The sequence below is a fragment of the Austrofundulus limnaeus genome, unplaced genomic scaffold (genome assembly GCF_001266775.1).
Source record: "Austrofundulus limnaeus strain Quisiro unplaced genomic scaffold, Austrofundulus_limnaeus-1.0 Scaffold562, whole genome shotgun sequence".
Taxonomy (NCBI): Eukaryota; Metazoa; Chordata; class Actinopteri; order Cyprinodontiformes; family Rivulidae; genus Austrofundulus; species Austrofundulus limnaeus.
In genome coordinates, this window is record NW_013952964.1 from 229,845 (window position 1) to 236,027 (window position 6,183).

General features: G+C 42.4%; 1 protein-coding gene across 1 annotated transcript in view; it reads left to right on the plus strand.

The window, feature by feature from the left end:
- The window catches only part of fat2 (FAT atypical cadherin 2), a gene marked incomplete in the record, with an annotated part of 140,869 nt that overhangs the window by 34,715 nt on the left and 99,971 nt on the right, over positions 1-6,183 (plus strand).

Sequence of the window (6,183 nt, forward strand, 5' to 3'; positions counted from 1 at the left end):
ACATAAAGCCACTGTCTGGTTAAAATGAGGCAAAAAAATATGGTTAATATGAGGCATAAAAAATATGGTTAATATGAGGTATAAAGCCACTGTCTGGTTAATATGAGGCATAAAAAATATGGTTAATATGAGGTGTCATGGACTAATTATTTATATCTGTTTCGCCTTGACACTGTCCATCACTCGTATCTTTCTGATAGCTCATTTCGGCTCGTAGTCTGTTTGTTTCCGGACGTCAGGACTCCGCAGCAGACTGAACTCTCTTGTTTGATAACAGACTCTTTGGGCTGGGGGCCCAGTCATAGGCTGGACAGTATATTTGGCAATCTGTGATTGGTTGTAAACTGTCACATGGTATTAACATAATGTTATATTACTGGCTGTWTTCTGCTGACAGTCAGTTACAATCATGCAGAACTTTCTGATTCAGTTCTGTTTGTTTGTCGCTCATAATTAAATCATATTTGATTATCATACACGTAGACTTTTCTGGCAATTATTCCAACGTGTTTCTGCTTTTTGTGACGACATGAGGCATAAAAAAATATGGTTAATATGAGGCATAAAAATATGGTTAATAAGAGGCATAAAGCCACTAAGGTTAACTTTAAAGCAAATGACATGGTTAGTGCTAAAGACACCGCCCTCCAACTGTTGTATATTGTGGCCTTCCAATAGGGCAATGGGTAGAGTGTCGGACCAGAGARTGGGAGACCAGGGTTCGAGACATGGATACAAAACATTCATTACATTTTTTGGTTATTTACACATTCATTGTCATTGATATATTAACCCACTAGGGGGCACTGTCGGGACCGTCTGAAGCCTAAAAGGCACAGTAGGGACCCTCTGAAGCCATTGTATGGGACTGATAACGCCTAATAACGTCCATTTCATGGACTGATAACATCAGAATCCCCCGAATTAACTCTGAAAAGTTTAACACTGCAAATTTAACTCTCCATTTTTACTGTATGCATGAGACGCTTTGATGCTCTTATAAAATTACACCAGAAACAGGAAAGAATTTATAACTGAGCTGTTGTTCTAAACTTTAAATGCAAATAAAATAAAACAAAATAAAAAGATGAGGATGTAAAATGTCACATGTAAGGGCTCATCCATACAGGTATCACGTTTCATGTAGGGAAACCTTTTTAACGTTGCATGCAAGGGACACTTTAATGCTGCCATAAAAAAAACAGGTAAGAATTTAAAATTGAGCTGTTGCTGGTGGTCCTACAATAGAAAGACATTTTGGTTTCAGTTTTGAACAATGGAAGTTAAAGAAGTTGTGATGCAGTTTTTTTTTTAACAAAAATGAAAACAGGAAGGTTAATTAAGTGAACGAATATTTGGACCGGTCCCTGCCTGCCTCCATCAGTGCCTCATCATTGGCTGAATGAAATCTAACATGTTCACCTGTGGTTCGCGGCTCACATTGTTTTATTTTAATCATCTGTGTACATGAGTCAGTTTCATCTGAAAAAGATTCATACCAGATTATAAAAACCTAATATGGAAAGTGGTTTTACAAAACGACGGCGTTTGTAGATCCAAATAATCCATTAAAAAAGGACGATTGTATCACTGTGAGCAACATAAACGCTCTGTTAAAGGCAGACCCTTTGAACATGACCCACCTTGTCTCATTTTCACAAATAAACCACTGATTACTAATGTGTGGGGTGGCTGGTGTGGAAAGCTCTCATGTCTTGACAGGATAAAAAATGACTCACAGCTTTCTGCTTTGGACTGAGAATACATGGTTCTGCCTCAGGTTTGTCTGTTAGTTTCAACCTGAAGGAGTTACTTTGAGCAGCAGCTGGTTTGTGTTTAGAAACTCAAATATTTATTTATTTTATCTTATCTGAGCTGCCGTTTGCTCATTAAACCAGTGACTTTAGGATATGTTTCATTACTGTCCTCATGAAACTGTTAGGTTGACAAGGCCAGACAAGTAAGGAATGTACCCGTTTCATTTGCACTTTGTAACGGCAGGATGTTAGAAAGTGTTTGGGAGACGTAAAGTGATGAAACGTGAATCCTGATGTCTTTTTGTTCCTGTCACTCTGCATAAAAATCAGTCTCACATGTTGTCTGTCAGCTAACAAAGTGACCTCTGAACCCATTTGGTACGTTAAAGAGTAACTTACCCCAAAATTAACTTTTTTTAGCTGATAAACTGTCTAGAATGTGTCTAAAATGTTATATAGTACTGTTTCTGTGCTAATTTTGATGTTTTTGTGCGTATTTGTTCAAATCTATAACATTTGGTTAAAAACTGTTTTTTTGCTGCTCATATGGGTRGAGCAGTGGTACTGCAGGCTAATTTGCATATTGGTTAACGGCTCTCCACGGTGACGTGTCTTCTCCACGGTTTCGTCACAGCGGCTGTGTTCTGGTATAAAAGCCTCTCTCTAAGACACGCCCCTGCAGCAGTCAGAGGGTGGAACAGTTAGCAAGCTTAGCATGATCGTCTGTTGACCTTCAGCCTCGGGTGGGGAGAGCTGACTGCTGTGCTGCTATCTCTCTACACACACACACACACATACACACACACACACCAGCAGTACATCCTGCACAGCGGGAGGGGAGGAGGGGGAAAAAAGGGCAGAAACACAGCGGGGCAGCTGCAGCCCTAACGGACCAAACTTCAGTCAAACAAGACCCAACACTTTTATTCCTGATTTAAACTAGTGATCTTGTGAGCAGCTGCAGCTGTATGCTTTTATTTTTTTCTGTCAGGCTGTCGGAGCGCTCCTCCTCCTCTGTCCGAGGCTGGTGTGGTGTGGGGAGGACAGCTCAGTCGAGGCTGTCACGTTCTCACGTCCTGGCCACACCTCCGCTCTCTAACCTCCCCTCCCCTACCTACTTTGATGCATTTTTCAAATTTCGCCTTGGGGCGGAGTTATCTTTTCACGGGGGGGTAAGATACACTTTAACTACCRAAAACACTCTCTGCATTTTATTATCGTCCAATCCCCCTCATCATTCATTCATTCATTGACAGTTCACAGCATTATGTTCAATAGTTTATTCATTTCAATTAAAAACAAAAATGTCAATACAACAAAAAAGAAACACAAATATCATAAAATGAAAAGAAGAAAAAAGTCTTATAATATCTGCCCATATTTAACAAAAAAAGAAAAATAAAAATAAATACATATATACTTAGGCACATGGTATGGKATGGTGAGTGGGGATGGATGTAAAATCCATATGAGMGGAGGCCTCCTAGGTGGGTCCATCGCTCTCCCCAAAAAGACACTGGTCTTCATTCAAACCTTCTCGTCCCTCGGATGAAGGACACAAGATTAGAAACACTCTGAGCTTCTCAGGATCCATTAAAGGTTCCCCAAGAATTCTCTTCCTTTGACCACTCAGAGCCAAGCAGTGGCCTAAGTAGTGCAAAGAGGTCTGTAGGTCAATGCCACAAGGCATCACAAAGACCATTGCCATGGAGTCCCATTACCATTTTGTGGCGGTTGAACAGATTGCGCCCAGTTAGGACTCCAACCAGTGTGCTTAGAGTTTTCCTTGACAGGGAGATGAGAGCTTTCCCAAACCTTAGATTTGGGCCGTTAATCTGTTCCTGTGCCTGTCTACAGTCTGTCAGCTCCCTTCAGAGGATTGAGTGTTGATGTCTAATCCAGGCCTGTAGGGCAGTCCTACAGACTGTTGTTGAGGTACCTACAACAGGCTCTGGTCCTTTGAAGTGAGCCTGACTGCCAGCTTCGGTAACGAGGTAGTCAGCTCTCTCGTTACCATAAATGCCAGTATGTCCAGGTACCCATTTAACAGTAACACTGTTATATCTCCCCACTTGGTTGACTGCTTCGGCACACTCCCAAGCCAGTAATGATGTAAAGTGTGGCCCTCGGAGAGCTCTAATAGCAGCTTGGCTAGCTGTTAGCATGAATATTTCCTTCTGTGTACACTGAAGGTCTTTGAGAGATGCCACACACTGGTGGATTGCAGATATCTCAGCTTGAGAAACAGGTACAAAACAACCTAGTGGGTATTTGTGCTCTCTCTTACTATGGTTATGCAAAATCAGCACCCCTGCACCTACTGAGCCCTTCAGAAGGGATCCATCTGTAAAACAGTAGAAATGATTGGGAGACATGTCCGTCGTAGAGAGGTTAGTCCAGACAGACCTGTCGTCTATCTCTGTCTTAAAACTCGGCTCAAAATTGTATTTTTTGACCATTCTGTCTCCAGGTCCTGCAGTTACTGGAACAGTCCCAGATTCCAGTGTGCTGTGAGTCAGATAGGKTTTTCCACCTACCAGACTGGCGTAGCCTTACTGYACTGGATGCGACCTCCCCTAAGATATGTAAACCTAGTGGAGCCAGGTCCAGTAGGACTTCCATGGCTGCCGTTGATGYTGTTCTGATAGAACCTGTGATGCTCAGGCAGGCCATCCGTTGTACATGGGTGAGCAACACCCATTGGAGTTGCCACCCCAACTTGGACTCTAACCCACCACACTAAAGCAGCATAGCATAGCACGGGGCGGACTATGGCCGTGTAGATCCACCTGATAACCTTTGGGGTAGCACCCCAGCGACTACCTGCTATTCTCCAGCACTGGTGTAGGCACATTACTGCCTTCTTACACTTCTTACAATTGGGCCGCGGCCCATTGGTTAAGAATCTCTGCTCTAGATCAGTGTTTCCCAAAGTTGGGGTTGGGACGCAAAGTGGGGTCCCGAAACATCAAGGTGGGGTCCTGAAAAGATTTTCTGAATTAATTACATTTTTGCCTTAGTTGTTACAAAGGAGTGAGGTTAGTGTATTTAAAGTGGATAAATGTAGTATAAAAAATATTGTTACTATGTCCATGTTTAGTTGACCTGATACAAATGTTTATCGTCCAAAAATATCTGGGGGCTCAGGTCTCTGCTACTGTTATTTTGTGGGTCAAAAGCTGAAAAGTTTTGGAACCACTGCACTTTGGTTCCCAAAGTTGGGCTTGGGATCCAATTATGGGTCATGAAGCACCTTGGATAATCTCCAGAAATCAATTTAAAGGGTAATAAAATAATTGCTGATGTAATATTTTCTCTATAATTATTACAAAAACACAAAATAATAAAAATAAGTATTTATATGTGTGTACAAGCTGTTTAGATTGTCCAAAATTCTGTGTTTTTAGGGTTATTTAAGACGTTTGTGTACTTAGACCAGTAATGCTTGGGGTCACAAGTTTTTGCCCTGGATATTTTGTGGGTCAGAAGATAAAAAGTTTGGGAACCACTRCTGTAGATGATATTTGATAATTTGCAAAATAAAAGCCCAACTGTTGTCTGTCAGACAGAATCTCTTTTCTATAAACTGAGACCTCCCTCCACCCTCAGAGAGAGGGTTTTTCTGAGCATATCTGTCCAGCTGCAGTTTTTCCACCCATGCTTATAAAGCCTGTAAACTCACCTTGAGACATTCTGTGTTCAGAACGACAGAAATGATCACGAGTCCGTTATGATAAAYGAGACAAAGGAGGCTGAGGGATTGTGGCTCGGAGCAGAACCTGTGGAGGTTCGGCTCGGCTCGGCTCAGTTTGAATCACTTCCTCCTGCAGTCAGCAGTGATTTGGCTCGTCTCTGTCTCTTTTCAGACACTTGTTTACCTGCATGACTGGATTTGCATACATTTCTTATTGAAAAAACACCTGCATTCTCAGCCTAACAAAGATTTCCTCTGCCTGAACCAATCTGAGGAGATTTGCTCGTTCTGAAAGGACTTTTGTTGTTTGCTAATCTCTCTTGAATCTTTTAATATTTCTAAAATTTTCCTCAGAAATGTAGAACATCTAGTAAAAGGTGGTTTTTACTAAGCTTATTGTGAAAAAAAAGAGTGACTGGAGGAGAAAGACGCCTCAACACGTCATGGGTTTGACAGGACTTCGGCACGGCTGAGTGGAAACAGGCGATGTGGGAGACGAGGTTTTACCCCTGAATGCCTCGGCCCGGCTGATGACAGAAACACACTTTCTCGTAGCGTCCCACCTGCCCCGGCCGTGTCCTCTCTGCAGGGCCTGTCGTAAAACAATAGAACGACCCTCAGCGGGGTCTTTTCCTCCACTCAGGACCCCCGGCTCTGTCTACACACAACAGATCCTGCACCTCATTAGACGCTGCCTGACCAAACAGTCTCTGGGGTGTGTGTGTGTGTGTG